The 18,870-nt window shown below is 51.8% G+C and overlaps 1 protein-coding gene across 2 annotated transcripts in view; it reads left to right on the plus strand.

The window, feature by feature from the left end:
* The first annotated feature begins 230 nt into the window (after nucleotides 1-230).
* SYK (spleen associated tyrosine kinase) overlaps nucleotides 231-18,870 on the plus strand; it is an 84,219-nt gene continuing 65,579 nt past the window's right edge. The window contains exon 1 of one of the 2 annotated variants that reach the window (XM_019463753.2): nucleotides 231-413. The gene's annotated coding sequence lies outside the window, so the exon portion shown is untranslated. The remainder of the gene's footprint in view (nucleotides 414-18,870) is intronic. The other variant, XM_019463752.2, reaches the window with a different exon arrangement.

Genomic DNA, 18,870 nt, shown 5'->3' on the forward strand with positions numbered 1-18,870 from the left:
GGAGGGACCCAGCCATAGGGGCACCGGGGCGCGCAGGCGGCCGGGGAAGGGCCGGGGGGCGCCGGGGGCGCTCGGGGCGAGACCCGGGCACGGGGGCACTGGGGCGCACAGGCGACGGGGAGGGGTCGGTCGGGGCGGACTCTCGGGGCGGGCCCCGGGCGCGAAGGCACTGGGGCGCACGGGCTGCTGGGCGGGCCCGGGGCGCTGGGGCGCGGCGGCCAGGAGGAAGTGCGGGGCCTGCCCGGGCGCGTTAAGGAAGTTGCCGAAAATGAGGAAGCGCCTCGCGCTGGGCGGCTGAGGCGACTCCAGCGGCCGGAGGAGCGAGGAGGAGCGGGCGGCCCCGCGCTGCGCCCCGAGCCGCCCCGGCCCCGCGCCCCGCGCCCCGCGCCCCGCCCTCGGCTCACCTGGCACAGGTAGGTGTGCGGCGCGCTCTGGGCCCGGCAGCGTGGACGCGGCGCCCGCGGGCACCAGCGCGCCGGGGGGATGCCCTCCTTGCCCACCCCCACCCCCCGGGCCGGGGTCTGCGCCCCGGCACCCGGCGGGGCAAGTGCGCGCGGGGGGCCCTCGGCCTTTGAAAATCGAGGGCAGTCCGAATGTTCGGAGTTAAAACGGGCGGGTGCTGGATCCCTACCTCCCCCCGCTCAACCGGGTGCGTCGGGGCCGGGCGACCGGGGTGCGGAAGCTGCGGGCGCGGGGGACCCGGGGCGGGACGCGCACGCTTTCGTTGGGCCGTCTCCGCAGTCACTGGAAAATTCCACCGTGTGTATGTATCCCAGTGCGGATGCTCACATGCCCGCGGGGCGGGGGGGGGGAGGGGGGGGCTTAACGCATACGCGGCTTTTCCTACGGAAAGAATGGGCAGTTGCGTAAAAACGTGAAACTTTCTGAGCCGCCGCTGAAATTCGGCAGGATCGCGCCTTTCGACACATTTTCATGGTGAAGTAGCTTCCTTAGCCAGTCAGTGACTCGGAGAAGGAAAGGAGGTTCTCTGTAGGACAGCGTAGGTTTGCGTTAAACAGGGTCTTGGCAACGTGGCTCCAAAACCTTAAGCCCTCCGTGACTGCAAAGGGGATTCGGTTCTGGGTGTTTTCGAATGTTGGAGAACCAGAGAGACCGTCATCGGAGAAGGGGCAGTGGGAATCTTTTTCCGTTGCAGGCTGGTGCAAGTTGTGTTTCTGAGTTTGCCTGAATCACCAAAGGTTCCACTGATCCCCCGCAAAACTTCAGCAGAAGTTAGCTGGTCGTTTCCTTGCACCCTGAAAGCCTGCCCCTGAGTAGGAAGGAGTGGGAAATGTCCATTCCTGAATCTTCTAGGGAAAACGGAGTTCCTCTTGTGAGGACTTGGAATTCCCGGAAGAAATGGAGATGGTTCTAGCCTCTGAAGTCTTCGTTTTAGTAAGAACAGATCCGTTGCTGCCACCTACACAGGCAGCGTGTCAGTGAAATGCAATTAAATTCATTGGTGTGCCCACCACCCCCACTCCCACCCCTGCCCCCCAAAAAAGTCCAGACAGTGCATGAATACATTTGTCCTAGAGCTAAAACGTTTTAAAACTTGTAGGGTTATGGGGTGCCCGGGTGGCACCGTTGGTTAAGGATGGGACTTCGGCTCAGGTCATGATCTCACGGTTCATGGGTTACAGCCCTGCCTCGGGCTCTGGGCTGACAGCTCGGAACCTGGAGCCTGCTTTGGATTCTGTGCCTCCCTCTCTCTCTCTGCCCCTCCTCTGTTCGTGCTCTGTCTCACTCTGTCTCTCAAAAATAAATAAACGTTCAAAAAAAATTTTTTTTTAACTTATAGAGTCATTAGGTGTTTTAAATGAGAAATCTTGGCTGTTAAAATTACTTTATCAAGTCATGTTCCATCTACATCATACCTTGGGTGTATTTAGAGAAATGTTGCAGCAAAATAGAAATTGGTTTGTATTCTCTGTATGTGGTATACCTCCATATGGAGGATTTTATAAGCAGTCTTAATAAGTAGAAAGTTTTTAATGTTGGAAGCTAGGATAAACAATGAGGTGTATATTTTAGGTGTTTACCTTTCCTGAAACGGAATGATGGAAAGATAATTTTATTGCTAGATCTTTGTCTCAGAGACAACTCACGTTAGCCTTCTCCAGGCTCATATTGAAAAATCTAAGTGCAGGTCTGATTTCTCTGTTTTTTTATTTTATATATTTTTTTAATTTCTTTTAACGTTTATTAATTTTTGAGACAGAGAGAGACAGAGCATGAATGGGGGAGGGGCAGAGAGAGAGGGAGACACAGAATCGGAAGCAGGCTCCAGGCTCTGAGCCGTCAGCCCAGAGCCCGGTGCGGGGCTTGAACTCACGGACCGCGAGATCGTGACCTGAGCTGAAGTCGGACGCTCAACCGACTGAGCCACCCAGGCGCCCCTATTTTATATTTTTTTAATGTTATTTATTTTTGAGAGATAGAGACAGAGCATGAGCAGGGAGGGGCAGACAGGGAGGGAGACACAGAATCCGAAACAGGGCTCCAGGCTCCAAGCTGTCGGCCCAGAGCCGAACACAGGGCTGGAACCCAGGACCATGAGATCATGACCCGAGGCGAAGTCAGATGCTTAGCCGACTAGCCACGCAGGTGCCCCTGATTTCTCTGTTGTTGGTGGTGGTTTTTTTAGTTTTAATATGTATTTATTTATTTTGAGAGAGCACAAGCAGGGGAGGGGCAGAGACAGAGCCAGAGACAGAGAATGAGAATCTCAAGCAGGCCCCCTACTCAGTGTGAAGTCCGATGTGGGGCTCAAACTCACAAACTGCGAGATCATGACCTGAGCCGAAGTCAAGAGTCAGACACTTAAGCAACTGAGCCACCCAGGCACCTCTGATTTCTCTGTTTTTACACCAAAGACTTCTTTGTAGGGTGTCACTCATGCAGCACACAGCGTGTCCGTAATTATTCTCCAAAACCCTTGTGCTAAGGTATGTTTTGGAATCCTGGATTTTCCGCAATTTAGAATTCAACTTTGGAATCTCACGGTCAGCACTGAGCAAAAGGTTTCTCCGAATCTAGAAAGGTCTGTGTGCACGCTGCCGCCATGTTGGCGACTCCGCTGGACAGCACCTTGTAATCTTACCCGTTCGGCTGTCTGCACCAACACACTGACTCGTCTGCCCCAGTGGAATAAACAGACTATAAATAGCCGTGTGTCCGTCTAGGGCAGATGTTGTCACTAAGCGAGGTTCCCTAAAACTTACCTCAAGACCGTGTTTTTCAGAGCGTTTTCGCGTTAGGACTCAGGGACCCTACGAGACTCCTTGGTGCTACCGTTTACTTTTGAAAATAAATTGCATTTCTACTGTCCAGTAACTCACATCTCCTGCAATTCAATGGGCCGTTTGCCCTTTTCGGGAAGCCTGAAACAGCAAGACTGAGCTGAAGTTTCAGCGATAGCTCTCACGGTGTAGATCCAAGGGAGAAGAGGACGTTTCAGCCTTGCTGATAAACCGTTCTCCAACAGCAAGTATTCTGACAGCCGATGATGTGAGAGCGAGAACACACAGTGCGGCCACCCTGTGTCGCTGAAGTGTGTTTCCTGTTCTCTTCACAGCTGGCTCGCTCTCCGTCCCTTATCTGCGCCTGAAGGATGGCAGGGCACTTTTACAATCCAAGCTAATTTTTGCTTTCTCAACTGTCACTGTATAGATTTTTTTTTTTCCAACGGCCCCGGATCCTCACCTCCTTTCCCCTCACCTCCCTCCCCCAATCGCAAGTTTCGACATTTTATTCCATTTCTATTTTTTTTTAATGTTTATTTTTAAGAGAGAGAGAGACAGAGCATGAACGGGGGAGGGGCAGGGAGAGAGGGAGACACAGAATCCGAAGCGGGCTCCAGGCTCCAAGCTGTCAGCACAGAACCCGACTCGGGGCTTGAACCCACAGACTGAGAGATCATGACCTGAGCTGAAGTCGGACGCTTAACCGACTGAGCCACCCAGGCGCCCCGAGAATTTTTTTTTTTTAAATGGTCACATGCTGAACTTTTTTTTTTTCTCCTTGGACTTGACATTGTCTCAAGTTGATCTTTGTCACTTGGCAAATAGATTTTTGTTTTGTCTTGCTTTTGACCGAGGCATTGTGGGAAGATTAATACAAAACTAGAGAGCGGATATTCAAGGAAAACTTCATTCATTCATTTCGATGACCTAATAGCAGGGACACGTTCTATGAGCTTGCAGTTTTGCCTGACAAAGTGTTAGCTTGCGTCCATTGGCGCTGCCTTTGACCTTTAATTATGTAAGTTTTGCCCGATGAATCTTGAAAGGTGGTTGGATTGGAATCACAGTCACAATTAGCCAAAGCCAAAGATACCAGTAGGAAAAAGACTATTTGGGGTCGTATTACAGTGGGTTTAACAAATCAAAAATGACTCTATCTTGATTCTTCCATTTCTGGAAACCACCAGAAATGGTTTCTGGAGGCTACCAAGGGCTGCTGGTGGGAGGAAGAGGTAAGTAGTGAGGGGAGAGCAGTGACGCCCCAGTTCCTAAGGAGGGTGGGCAACAGCTTCTGTGACAGATGGTATCTGGTGAGTAGCATCCACTGGCCTGGGGTACCTGCTCTGACACTGGGGTCCTGGCTCCTGAAGCCGGAGAAGGCACCACCCCTCCGTGCTGTGCTGGAGCCCTGGCGGGGGCCTGGGACAGAAGGGCCCGGAGCTCCCTGCTTGGCCCGCTGGATGAGAGAGGCTTCATCTGGACTCAGGCTGAGCCAGCAACAGCACCCCAAGGCTGGTGTCAGGGTAAGTGAGGCCCAGGCCCAGGCGTGGTCAGGACAGTCAGTGGGCAGAGTGGGGAGGGATGGCCGAGGGCCCAGAGCCTAGTTTTGGGAAGAGCCACCATTTAGATATTGGCTTGTTTGTCTATGCTGTGCGTGGGCTGCAAAGGGCATCTGAATGTCCAACGTGTGACCTTCACTGTCCCACTACAGCTGTGTGTCAGAACTGGGAAATCTTCATTCTGCTCTGGTCCGTCTGATAATTTCTTAACGCTGTTTCTGCCGACTTGTCACAGTTTAGGTGTGACTAGAGTTGAGTTTGGTTTTTATTAAATTCTCGTTTATAGCAGTACGTTCCCACCCTCTAGTACTGTTCCCCAAAGCAATCCTTTTCATCTTTTTGGCTATTTCTTCTAGAACTTTCCACCGCGTTTCCTGACAATAGGCTCATTTGTTCTTTGGTTTTGATGTATCAGTTCTAGACTGTGTCTGCCAACTTCCTGCTGTGAGAAGGGAGCCCTGGGCCTTCCCAGACCACCACCCATGACAGTCGTGCAGTCATTTGGGGTGAAGAAGCCTATTTGGTATTTATTGTGATGATACTTACTGCTAAAGCAAGGTGTGCGATATAGTTCCAATTTATTGCCCTTGGTTGTTTTTCCTGGGCGAACGATTGCTTTTGTGTTCTCCCGGTTGGCTCTGTGCCTGTTACAATGGTCTCCCCAACTCTCCGACACAAAACTCACCGCGCCCCCCTCGCTTTCTCACTGTGTCAAATATACCAAGCAATCGATCAGTTCCACTTTTCTTTTTTCCTGGAGCCTTTCTCGTTCTCGCCACAGTCTGATGGTTTTTCTTCAGCCCCGCCACACGCGTATCAGAAGCCTGCGGTGGGAAGGTGGTTGACTAAATACATTTTCTACAAAGTGTCTGTCAGACCTTTGCTCTACCGTTTGGGGTCTTAACACACCTCTCATCAGTGTCACATACAGTTTACCCATTATAAATCCCTCGTCATAATTGTGGAAAACATTTCCTTGGAAATTTTATTTCTATCATGTATTTCATACGTGTATATGGTATATGTTATATATTACACGTATACATATATAATATATAATAAATATGTATATACGATGAGATAATATATGTCGTAACTCCAATGTGATAGTTGTCGTCTACATTTTAGGTCAGTCTCCACACCACCTCTGTATTGGCTCTGACACTGATGTTTTATTATCCAGTTGATGAGCATATATGTATTTTCCTGGGAATGGGGAGCCCACGGCACTTTTTTCAGATGCCTGGTCTGGATCCCTTGGTCCCGAAACAGGTGCCATGTGACCTTAAATGGTGTTCCCAGGGAAGCTTTCTTTGCCCAAGTCGTGCGGTGTCGGATGGGATATGGGCGAGCAGGCAGGTCGCTGTTATGGGTGTGGAGCCGTGGTACAGGGGGCGTGTGCGGGGAGGGCACCTGCCGGCCCTCTCACACGTCCGTGGCCGTGGGATGCGTTGGTTCCTTGAGCCTCCTGGGGATCGGGGCTCCTGGGTCCCCTTTGTGAAATGATTGGCGGCCTCCTGCCGCCCCTTTACAAGATCTCAGGCTTTGCTTGGGTGGAGGCAGAATGCTGTGGTTATCTTAACCTCAAGTGTTGAGAATGTTTGGATCACTTGATTGCTATGATGCCTCAGAGTCACGGCCACTGAGTATTTTTATCAGCAGCGGTTGAGGGTAGGTAGGGGTCCAAAGTTCCTCTCGGTTCAAGTCTCATTGTTTTTAAGCTTTTGTTTCGATCTCTGTGAATAGAACGACCACAGGGGGGTTCACTGAGATGTACCACGGAGCCACGTGGGTAGCCTCCATACCTGGCCCGTGGTTGGGACTCAGATGACCACCACGGCCACTCCCACGAGGCCGGCTCTAGGAATGTGTTCCTACAGTCTGGGGCAAGACTAATAATAGCACTCCCAAATGGGTCGCGGGTGAATAAGCACGATTTCGTTAGTAATTTATTTTTTTATTTGAGAGAGAGCAAGAGAGCAGAGCAGCAGAGGGAGAGAGAGAGAATCCTAAGCAGGCTCCACGCTCGGCATGGAACCCGGTGTGGGGCTCGATCCCGCCACCCCGGGATCATGACCTGAGCCGAAATCAAGAGTCAGACGCTTAACTGACTGAGTCACCCAGGTGCGCCCCCAAATACTATTTCTCAAGTTAGTTTCTCTGACCTCCTGGTTGGGAGAACCTTCTGGCATTTTTTAAGTTTCTCTGACCTCCAAGTTGGGAGAACCTTCTAGCGTTTTCTAAGGTGGTAAATGCAGAACGTGCACGGGTATGTGTCCATCAGGGAGAAATTCAGAAAAGACCGGGACCAGTAACCCCTGTGTGACCAGCACCCTCTGTGGGGAGGGCAGCCTAGTGTGTTTGCCTCCAGCCTTCGGTCCTCTGAGCGTGTGTGTGTGTGTGTGTGTGTGTGTGTGCGCGTGTGGTTCTTAGCACCAGTATCATTCTGCAACTTTCTTGTTTTAATCGACAACATGCCGAAGAGCGAAGAGGTCTTCCTATCCGTGATCATTGTGTTTTATTCCACAGATTGGAAAATATGATCATTTACTGATAGACATTCAGGGTTCCCCCCCCCCCCGCTAATTTTTGATATTTGATTATTAGCACATCGCCTCTAACCAACCGAGCTAGCTGGCCGCCTAATTTTTGACATTATAAACAAAGCTGCAGTGACTGCACTTCTTCATTCTTGTTTCCCCCCCTCTTTTGCCCTTTGAATTGTGTTTCACAGAACCATCAAGTGGCTCGAGAAAGATCTTCGCCCTGTCCATCCTGTTATCAGATCCATCTATCGAAGCTCTTATATTGCAGCAAGCAGGTGGTTAGTTTCCAAGGAATATAGTCAATCCTTTATTTTTTTAATGATACCTTCAGTGTTTGTGGTGTTTCTTACGGGTTCCAGTGTGGACATTCTCTTCTTGCTGTGTGGCCTCTGTCTTCCTTTGGCATGGGCTCATCTGTTGGCTCATTTTGGGCCTCTCCTGTATGCAGGGTGAGCTTTCCTGCTGTGCTTGGTGATCCTAGGATGTGGCTGGTCTTTTTTTTTTTTTTTCCTCCAAGGTGGCCTAGGAGTTCGTCTTCTGAGTCTGCGTTTGTTCTGTGGCTCTTTCCTAGCCTGTCCCCGTGAGATAGGAGGGGTGAGGTATGCACGGGGCAGGGGGAGGCAGGAACCAGCGTGTGGGGTGCAGGGGCGCTCTGTCCTTCTCGGATGTGGTCGTGCCCTGCCTCTCTGAATGCGTGGCTTTCCTGCAGAGACTGCTCAGCAGGGAAGAGGGGCTGGAGGGGGTTGGGCCGCCTCGTTGCTCTGCTCCCCCCCCCCACCCAAGGCTCTGGCATTCCCCGGACACCATGCCCTTGGGCCTTCTCCCAGCTCCCAGCCTGCCCCTGCTCCCTGCCTGCACGTGGACTGTGGTTTCCGCCTTCGGGCTCGGCCCATCTTGCTCTGTCTCTTGGCCATGGCAGGGGCTTGCCATCTGCCAGCAGCGGGCCGCCTTTACTCCTATCACGGTCGTGGACTCAGAGTCTGCGTGACAGTTTTAATGGTGTTTCTTTCCTTTCTCTGCCTCTGTAGCTGCTGAGTACGCTCAAAGAGGAACTCACCACTTCCTTTTTTTGTTGTTAGCCACCCCAATCAGCTGATGGTCATAGCTATGTGAGGACGTGACAGCGAGGAGGAGGAAGGAGAGGAGCACGCCAGGGCAGGGCTGGATGACAGTCCTGGGGCTCCTTCGGTGTGGCCTGTGGCCCTGGGAGCGGGGCCAGGCAGCCTGGAGCTCAGGCAGGGAGTGTGTCCCAGCAGAGGGCTGAGCCGTGGCGTCCATGCTGATTATTGGAACGTGGCCAGCCCGGAAGCGTAACTTTCGCAGACGCACGTTTAAGGATGCACGGGGTGTTAAAATGGAAGGGACCCGGGGGGACCATCGGATTCACCTGCTGAGAAGCAGTCAGGCCCAGAGAGCTGACGTGACTTGTCCAGCTGCTCAGGGGTGTTCCTGCATTGCAAAGCCTCAAACGGCTGTGTTGGGAGTCCAGAACTGCAACTATCACCTGCTGCTCCGACAAGGGATCTGCTGCCGTGCATAGTGAGGGGACGTGGGGTCCTGTCCTGGACACGAGGAGACCCAAGAAGGCAGAGGGAGAGCATGAGCGCAGGGGGCCGTGCTGTTTCTATCTTTATAGCTTTGCGTCGGGAAATTAAGCTCACTCAGTAGGAGTTGGACCAAAAAGTCCTGAATCAATGAGGGGTTAATATGCAAACATCTGATGATTTTACGTTTTGTCTCTTTTCGACACACGGTAAACTCACTTCTAAGTTCACCGTCAGCGTGAACTGGAGCCACGTGGAAGCTTGTCCGAAGGGGCCCGCCAAGCCGCGGTCTATGCCTCAGGCTGCCCCACAAGGGGAGGAATCGCCACGAGCGTGGGGAGGGAAAGTGCGAGGTGTCCTGACAGATGGAACAGAGCAGGCGAGAAAGGACGTTTTCCGGCTCCGTGTTGTCCGATGGTGGCCACATTTGTGACACAGTCGTCTGCCGTGAGAGTGTGCACCCTAGAAAAGAGGCAGAACGTCAGGCAGGGTGCCCGCGAAGGAGCCGCCAGTCTCTGCAAAGACAGGGCGGCCAGGTAGTCCTGGCTTATCTCTTCTAAGAAGACTCTGGAAATCGGGTCGGCATCCATCGAGAGAGGAGTGGCATTCCTTTGCTACGGTTGCCCAAACAGAGGAGGCGAAAGGTGGTGGTTTTAACAGTTCTGGAGGCCAGAGGTCTGAGACCAGAGTGCCTGCAGGACGGGTTTGTCCGGGCCTGTGTCTTTGGCTTGTGGATGGTGTCCTCTCCCTGTGTCCTCACTCCTTCTTCCCTCTGGGTGTGTGTCTGTGTCTTAATTTCCCTTTTTATGAGGAAACCAGTCACATTGGATAGGGCCCTCCATAATGGCTTCATGCAAACGTAATCACCCCTGTACAGACTGTTTCCAAATAAAGTCTCATTCTGGGTGCTGGGGGTTCAGAACCTCAACATAGGAATCTGGTGGACATGTCGGGTCAGTCATCACAGGGGGTCAAGTGATAGTCTGCCCCTCATCACGGTGGCCTTGTACGCTGGGGTCAAGAGCACGAGGGGACTCTCCGGGCCTGGCCTCGGAGAGGCGTGGGAGCCACCTGAGGTGCGTGTTGCAGACAGATGGTTCCAGAACATTGTGTCCACATGCACCAAACAAAGCTAAGCAAGTTGAAATGCCTAAGTTACCATTTTTCTTCCACCTTGAGATTCGCAGAAAGAAAGAAAGAAAAAAAGAAAGAAAGGAAGAAAAGAAAAGAAAAGAAAAGAAAAAAGAAAAAGGAAAAAAAGAAACTTAGGGACACAATGCAAAACAGGGGTGGAAAGGAGAGACAGGAGCCACAGGATGTAAGGGCACAGGGTGCAGGGGATAGTGGAGAAACCAGCCCGAATTACACGTGGGATGGTCCTGGGAGGCACGAGGCACATCTCCCATCCAGGAAGGGGACATGCGGTATTAGTGTTCTTGGGAAAGCTTTACTTTTTATACCAAAATAAGTTCCAGGCTGAGCAAAGAATAAAAATAGAACAGCAGGAGGGGCGCTTCAGTGACTCAGTCGGGTAAGCATCTGACTTCCGCTCAGGTCATGATGCTCGCAGTGCGTGGGTTCGAGCCCCGTGTTGGGCTCTGTGCTGACAACTTGGAGCCTAGAGCCTGCTTTGGATTCTGTCTCTCTCTGTCCTTCCTCTGCTCACTTTCTCTCTCTCTCTCAAAAAAATAATGTGTATATATATATATATTTTATATATATTTATATATTTTTTATATATATATTTATATATATATGGCAGGAAGATAGTAGAAGGACTAAAAGAAAAACTCAGGTGCATTTTTAAATAATTATGGTGTGAAGAAGGGCTTTCTAAATAGGATAGAAAATACAAAATCAAGAAAAAGGTGAATGAGTATGATTTCCTAAAATTTTAAGCAAGTCCTTATAGGTATGAAAAAATATATAAATAAGTGGCAAAAAAAAAACAAAACCCGTGACATATATTTACATGCAATGCCTGAGGTGTGGGCCTGATAGCCTTGATACGCAGTGAGTTCCTTCCAGTCCACGAGGAAAATGAACACAGTCCGGTAGAAACCTCAGTCAAGGAAACAAACAAGCAGTTAAAAAAAGCGAAGGAAAAGTGCATGGACATGCCCTGCGTGTCTGCAGTGAGTGTTGACTGAAGGGTTAGCTCTGTGACAGGTGTGGGGAGGACAGGACGCTGGCACAGGTGAGCACTGGCAGGGCGGTCGGGCGTCGTCTTCTGAAATTTAAAGTGTGCATGTGCTTTAGCTCAATAGTGTCACTTTTGGGAACTTACTACACATATAAATCGACAGAAGTGAAGCAATGTATACGCATACAGTAATTTGTTGCAACGGTTCATTTTGTAATAGCAAAAAAAAAAAAAAAAAAAAAACAACAGGAAAGGAAAAAAAGAAATACGTATCAGGAAGGGGAGCTGGTTGAATAAATGCTGGTCTGTCCCTGCATCGTCATCCCTTGTGGCGGTCTTTTGAAAAATGTGGCATCTTGTGCGAGCCCTGCTCAGACCCTGGAGTCTGTTTCGGATTCTGTGTCTCCCTCTCTATCTGCCCCTCCCCTGCTTGCACTGCGTGTCTCTCTCTCAAAAATAAACATTAAAAAAATTCTTTTTTAAATGTGGAATCTTCGTAAACCAAAATAGAAAGATGTCCAAGGTACCTTCGGTGGAAAAGCAGCATGTAGTATATCACTCTATATTTTTCACAACACGTTCATGCATGGACGGATGTAGGCCACGTTAGTTACTACATACACACACAAGTCTGCCTCTACAAGTGTGTGTGTGTGTGTGTGTGTGTGTGTGCGCGCACGCGCGCACGTGAAAATATGCTGAGTGTTCTGGAAGCGAAGGCCCCAAACTGTGAGCAGCAGCTGACCTGGGGAGGGCAGTAACATCGGTTTGGAAACAGTGAAATGCACCTTTTCCCTCGGCAGACAGGAGGTTTTGGCATCTACAGCGATCATAATAAAATGAGCAGGTGTGCTTGGGAGAGAGAGCAGCGATAGGACGAGCCTGGAGGAGAGCTCACTCAGAGCAGAACCTTCTGCAGGACTGTCTGGACGCCCGTGTCCAAACGAAGAGGGGGACCTGCAGAGGTTGGCCGGACCCCTGCCCTGTGCCGCCGGCCGTGACCCAGGCTCGGCTCACCCGCAGGTGCCCGCATGGATTGTTTGGGACGCCGTCTGGCAGGTGACCGTGCCTCTGGACGTTCATGAAAGCTCCCGCCCCTTCCCCAGGCAAGTGCAGCAGCCGAGGTTGAGAACCAGTTCGTAGCACTTCATGGCCCACAGGCACGTCGTCAAAGCCTAGTGCACCTGCCATCAAATTCGAGTTTATTGGTGCACCGCGTATAACGGCAGCCCTGTGTGCCTTTGATGGCAGAGATTCTGGGCGCGTTAGAATGGTGTGCCCCTGCGTGTACACGCGTGTGAGAAAGGGAGGGAGGCAGAGGGCCGGAGGGCTCACCCGCTGTCACACCGCGGACACCCCCTCCATTCCGAACTTGCGCCACGAGGTCCACGCGTCTGGAGTTGGGGGACAAGGGGTGTGAGCCAGAAAGCCCGTGTGCTCCCTGCACGACTGTCTGACCTGTAGGAGGTAAACACACACGAAGTGATTCTCAGAGAAGGAACGGACGCCCCAGACTGATAGAAAAGCTGGCACTCTCCACGCGAGGGCCTTGCACGGCTTCCATTAAAACAGAGTGAGCCGGGGAGGGTCAGAAAGAGAGACACACACACAGAGAATCCAAAGCAGGCTCCAGGCTCCGAGCTGTCCGCACAGAGCCCGACGCGGGGCTCGAACTCACGAACCTTGAGATGGTGACCTGAGCCAAAGTCAGATGCTCAACCGACTGAGCCCCCCCCCAGGGCCCCTGCACGGTTTCCGTTTTCAAGATGACTGGTTAGCATGGTTCTAGAACCCTGTACTTAGTGGGGGTGGTTTTTTCTCATGAGAGCTGGGGCCATGGTTTCTGGGCGTCTGTGGCTTGGCTGTGAGGCCTCGCTGGCTGCAGCCAGATGGTGACGTGGGGGCTGCTCTGGCTGTGGGCCATCTGGGGACAGTCTGCGTCTGTGCCCTTCCGGGTGCTGATTCCGTCCATCCATGCTCACATGTGGGGCACCGTGCTATACTCACCTGGCGGGCCCCCAGGACTCCTCCCGTGCGCCCACGTTTATACTTTCTAATCCAACTTTTAGGACCACAGCATCGACCTGTAAATGCCCAGTTCCCAGAAGCGCTCCTAGAGCCCCTCTCTGGGAGCGGCGTGGTTGGCAGAAGCGTACCAGGCACGTGGGTCTGGATTCCTTCGTTCATGGAAACTTCTTAGGCTCCCGTGAGCTCATCTCCAAAACGAGGCTGAAGTTGCCGTCTCCCGGGGCTCGCGGGGCTCAGAGATGCACCGAGCCAGCACCAGCAGCCTGGCTTGCAGAGAGGAGGCTGCCTGCAAAAGAGTGGTGGCTCGGGCCAGGGAAATCATGGAGCCCTCTGTTCGCCTGGCTTGTGGGAAAGGGGTTCTTTCAGGGGCAAAATGATTTTGGAAGACGGTGGGAGGGTCGCAGAAACAAGAGGGGCTCTTACCCAACGGTGGCACTTGACTCCGAAGCAATCCAACGATCCCCTGGTGTCGCGCTCGGGAAGCCTGCTGGGTTTTACCAAGAAACACCCAGGGGATGTGCTTGTTCTCCGGTGCCGTCGTCGGACAAGGACACCCCCTCCGCACGGGGTCACGGCATCACGCCTACCCCGAGGCGCTAAAACACTCATGGTACCATTTTGGCCCCTGTCATGCTCTTTTCAAGTGTCTGCCTGGAGCCACATCGTGGACATAGTTGCGTGCGTGGTGTTTCCAGCGTGGACCCTCCCTTCGTGTATGCCGGGCGGGCTCTGACTGTCCCTTACATTTCGACACGTCACATGGGATTTGGGTACAGTCCATTTTTGATGTTTGGTGTACGTGCTGGGAGTAAAATGTGTCCTGAGGAAGAAGGAACTGGGAGCCCACTTCCTGGAGGTGAATTGTTAAGATGATTCCCGACAGTCCTGTCACTTGCGTCCTGCTCCACCACTGACACGTGACCCAGGGGAGGACAGAAGGCCTTCCTGCAGCTTCCCTGCCTCAGAGCTAGAGACGTGCGTTCCCTACACCGCCACCAGCCACGTGTGGCCACGTGTGCTTCAAGTACCGAGAGGGAAATAAAATGTGAAAATCGGTCCTCAGCCAGACTTTAAGGTCAGTAGCCACACGTGGCTTGTCACTCCGAGTGGGGGGCAGAGTCGAACAGCCTTTCCCTCATGGAAGCGAGGTCTAGAACTCCGAGCTGTTCCTTCCTGGAGTCAGGGGAACACAAGCTTCTACCCCCGCTGCCAGGGCCGCTGCCGTGGGGAGTGGATTGGAACCCTTGCCGCTTTTCCACCTGTGAGCACGGTGCCTCCCGTTTCCTTAAATGGCTCTGATCCTGCGAAGTGACAGTGACCCCAAGACACCCACATCCTTCGGATGAGACCCCTGAGTCTTGTCCACAGGATCTGGCCTGGCCCTTTCCTCTGCAATAGTGACATCACCTACTCAACACAAAAGCGTTCACCAAAACACTCATCACACATGTGCATATAGCACACGCATCGGGCATGTGCACGTAAGCATACGCACATATGCACGCACCACACGGGCATACACACGTGCACACGCCACCCGCACAAGTGCATGCACACACACACACACACACACACACACACAAAACCCTGGAGAAGGTTACTGACTGACGTGTCCTTGGGTTAAGCACTCTTGGTTCGATATGGTTTCTGGAAAAATAAACTAGTTTCTTGTTCAAGAGGATTTTCAGGTAACGGAGAAAACCTTTGTACTTGTTCATTTCCCTGCGGTTAAAAAAAAAAAAATCCAACATCATTTTCTCAAAATATTTGGAATGCGAGGTTGTGTCCATTTACAAAGAGATGTGTTCCTCCTAAGGCAGGAGGCAGAAAAGGCCGTGTGGATGTTCCGCACGTTGTAGTCTTTGCAGTGCCGGAAGCCGAGGTCTTTATTTCCCGGGGTGTGCACAGTGGGCTCGGTGAGGCCAGCTGAGAGGCGGGCATCCTGGGGCGGCGGCTGCGGACCCGGGGACTGCTCAGGTGACCGTGCTGCCAGGTGGGACGGCCCCAGCGGGGCGCCCACCCCGCCTCCCCCTCCGTCTGTGCAGTTTGTCTGTTTCTGGGGTTCCCGTGCTGCTGAACTTGGCCAGAGATAAGGCAGCCTGCGAGCAGTATTTCGGAAGGGTTTGGGAATTCTAGAACTTCCTTTCATGATTCAGCCTGTGGTCAGGAAGCCTAGCAACACATGTTTCCTAAATTTAGCTCGCAGGCCTGGCCACACGCATGCGCCCCCCCCCCCCCCCCCAGGGACGGCCAAGGGCAAGGTGCCTCACCTGAATCGCTGTGTTCACGGGACCAATGTGGGTGAGATGCTCCTCGCTGCACGCCTTTTCCCGGACGCTGCCTGCACATCACCTCGTTAGATTTCGGAGCAAAGTGGATTGTTTCCTCTACCTCCCCAGCCGTGTTACTGCTCTCTCCCATGGCCGGCTCTGTCTGCGTCAGTGTGGGGCTCCAGAACCTTTCATCCAAAGCAGCGATGCCCCCCCATCCCTGCCTGGCCACACAGGGCACCAGGAAGAGCTCTCAAACAGTCCGGACGTCTGGGCCCCAGCCTTGGAGCTTCTGAGTCATCTGGGGCTAGAACTCCATCACCAGGCACTATTAAAAAAAAAAAAAAAAAAAGAATCACCCAGGCTATTCTAAGCTGTAGTCAGGGTGGAGAATCTCGGTTCTGGTCTAGAACTTTCTTTGTAGTGCTAATCCAGCTTGCTCAGGAAGGCAGACCGCATAGCCTCAGTGCATGAGGACACCTAGGCAGGGCAGGGCTGGTGTCAGGGGGTGGGGGGAGCAGGGCGTCTGCACCGCTCAGAAACGCCCGGAGAGATCGCAAAGCAGGTGTCGAGAAGGTGGTGTAGACAGCCCTGCTCGGGCCTTCTCATTCTCGGGGGAGGCCTCCTAAGCTCCCTGCCCACAGCGCGCCAGCCCCCAGCCCGACTGGCCCGCGTGTCCCTCGGGGCGGGCTCCCATCCTTGGGCCTGGAAGGCGGCCGGGGAGACGGCTGAGATCATTCACCCCTCCTCACTGATAGGCTCCCGGGTGAGAGAGTCCAGGCAGAAGGTCCTCTCGTTTCTGGAAATTTACTTTCGTTAAAGCTCTGAACATGCGTCCCACCCCTTCGGCCAGCATCTCTGGTCAGGAAGGCTGATCTTGCGTCTTTGGGGTCTCTGTTGTCCTTCTTCCGTTCTCGTGCTACATTCCCTCACGTTTTGTTGATTTGCCTTTTCACCGTCTTCGAGCGACTCCACTCTGTCCATCACTGTCTTCACAGCTGAGGGCCTGCTCTCTTTCCCGCTTCCCGTGCCTCTTCCGGCTTATTTCTGGCGGCTGTCCTTGCCTCCCTGTCTCCTCCACTAGCTTTCGTGTCTCCGGTTCAAGCTACTGCTTTAACTGCGGGATTATTCCATGAAGTCCTTTGATTCCACAGCCATACGTGTGGCCATGATGTCGTCAGCCCCTTGGGCCGTTCTAGGGAATGTTCTTTATATGCCTGCCCCCTGTCTCTCCTATTGCTGGTCGCCTTTATTGTTTTAAAGTTTATGTATTGGTTTGAGAGAGAGAGAGAGAGAGAGAGAGGAGGAATTGGCTTAATTCAGAATTGGCCATTCAGAATCTCTCCACCCTAAGAAATGGTGGACTCCCCCACTGCTGTGGGGGCCCCAGCTCTCCAGGCTTCGTCTGAGGTCTGTGGTGGGTCCCTTCCTTGACCACCTGCCCTGAGGGTCTTCATGCTCTGGGGATGAGCCTTCACTGCATTGGGCTCTGCTCCCCCCAAGTTGTCGTTTGGGGTTAGAGGTTGTCTGCTAATTCCGTGGCCTTTCTCTTCCTGTTCTTGTTTGGGGTTATTTCAGAGAGGAGGGGGTCATGACCTCTTCACTCTGCCAACGCGCAAACTACCTGATGTTTTGATACTTATCTTACGGAGCAACTTAGAGTGTTTGGCATTTTCGTTAAGTTTCTTCAGGAACAGGTAAGAATACACAGATGAGCTATTCTTAATGACCAAAAAAATTCGTGTGGCGCTATTTGCTCCTGCCAGCCTCTCCGATCTACATGGCCAAACAAGGCTGTTTGCTTGGCTGACTCTTTGATCCGGTCAGCACATTGATTTATTGGCCACTTGCCACCAGCCAGGAACAGTACTAGGTGCTGGGACTGTAGCAGTAGCCAAGAGCCTTCCCTGCAGTCAGGTTGTTTCTGGTCAGACTGGAGGAAAGAACGGGAGGGGTGCCTGTGTGGCTCAGTTGGTGAAGGGTCCAACTTTGGCCCAGGACATGATCTCATGGTTCGTGGGTTAGAGCCCCGCGTTGGGCTCTGTGCTGACAGCTCAGGGCCTGAAGCCTGCTTCAGATTCTGTGTCTCCCTCTCTCTTTCTACCCCTCCCCTGCTCACACTCTGTCTCTCTCTCCCTAAAAGTAAATAAACATAAGAAAGAAAGAAAGAAAGAAAGAAAGAAAGAAAGAAAGAAAGAAAAGGAGAAAGGAAAGGAAAGGGGAAAGGAAAGGAAAAGAAAGGAAAGGAGAGGGGAGGGGAGGGGAGGGGAGGAAGAACAGGAGCCCCAGGTCTTGATCTGACATGACCTCATTTATTCTTCCTGACAGCCCTCTTTTGGGAAGGAAATTTACAAATACAGACAAGTGCCAACACATTCATAATTAACAAATGTTGCCATTTTTTGCCATTTTACCTATTTTTTTTTGCCCTTATTTCTCCTAAAAGAACATTCCAAATAAGGTGAAAGCTATGTCCTTTTTGTGGACAGTAATTTGCCCAAGACCAGAGGGCTGGTGAAGGAGCAGCAGGACTGACAAATCAAGCTCGGGTGCCCTTTGGGGCAAAGGCCGTTCATTCTCTCGTTTACTCTGCTGCACTGATTTATGCACATGATGCTGATCTTGCCGTGTTACCTGGTGGCTCGTCTACAGCAAATATGAACATCTGTTCTAGCAGACCAGACAGACTTGTCGCAGGCCATGGACTTCTTTTTGATACATGTATGTAAAACCTATGGTTTTGAAGATGCCAGGAAATTTTTTAGAGCCAACAAATACAGCAAGATGGAGTTATCAGGAGCTAAGACTAATTGAGGTATAAATTTTGCACATATTAGTATCTATCTACTGCCATACTGATTTTTACAATAACCTGTACTTTTCTGTCTCATTTGTGACCATGGATGCCCTTGTGAATATTCTGGAAGTCCCTCAACATGGATAAAGGATGAGGGGTGCCTGGGTGGCTCAGTCGGTTAAACATTGGACCCCTGATCTCAGCTCAGGTCTTGATCTCATGGTCATGAGTTCAGGCCTCGTGGTGGGTTCCTCTCTCAGTGGGAAGCCTACTTAAAAAAACAAGAAAAGGAAAGGAAAGGGAAAGGGAAAGGAAAGAAAAGAAAAGGAAAGAAAAGAAAAAATGGATAAAGGATGAATCTAAGACTTACATATAGCATCTTATAAAAGAACAAGACAGTGCATTGATTAGTTGATGGAAATGTGTGACCACAGACCCCCAGGAACCTAGTCTGTACTTCCCCTAGAAGCAGTGGTTTCTATTCACTAATTCAGTGTTCAGGGTCATTTTTTAGGACATTACCACACACCATGAGAATTGCTGTATTTTGTTTCTTTCTCATATAAATAGGGAAATAATTTTTTTAATTTTTCTTAATATTTACTTCAGAGAGAGAGACAGACAGCACGAGTCGGGGAGGAGCAGAGAGAGGGAGACACAGAATCTGAAGCAGGCTCCAGGCTCTGAGCTATCAGCACAGAGCCCAACGCAGGGCTTGAACTCACCAATCATGAGTTC

The sequence above is a fragment of the Panthera pardus genome, unplaced genomic scaffold, assembly GCF_024362965.1.
Source record: "Panthera pardus isolate Hobbes unplaced genomic scaffold, ASM2436296v1 HiC_scaffold_20, whole genome shotgun sequence".
Taxonomy (NCBI): domain Eukaryota; kingdom Metazoa; phylum Chordata; class Mammalia; order Carnivora; family Felidae; genus Panthera; species Panthera pardus.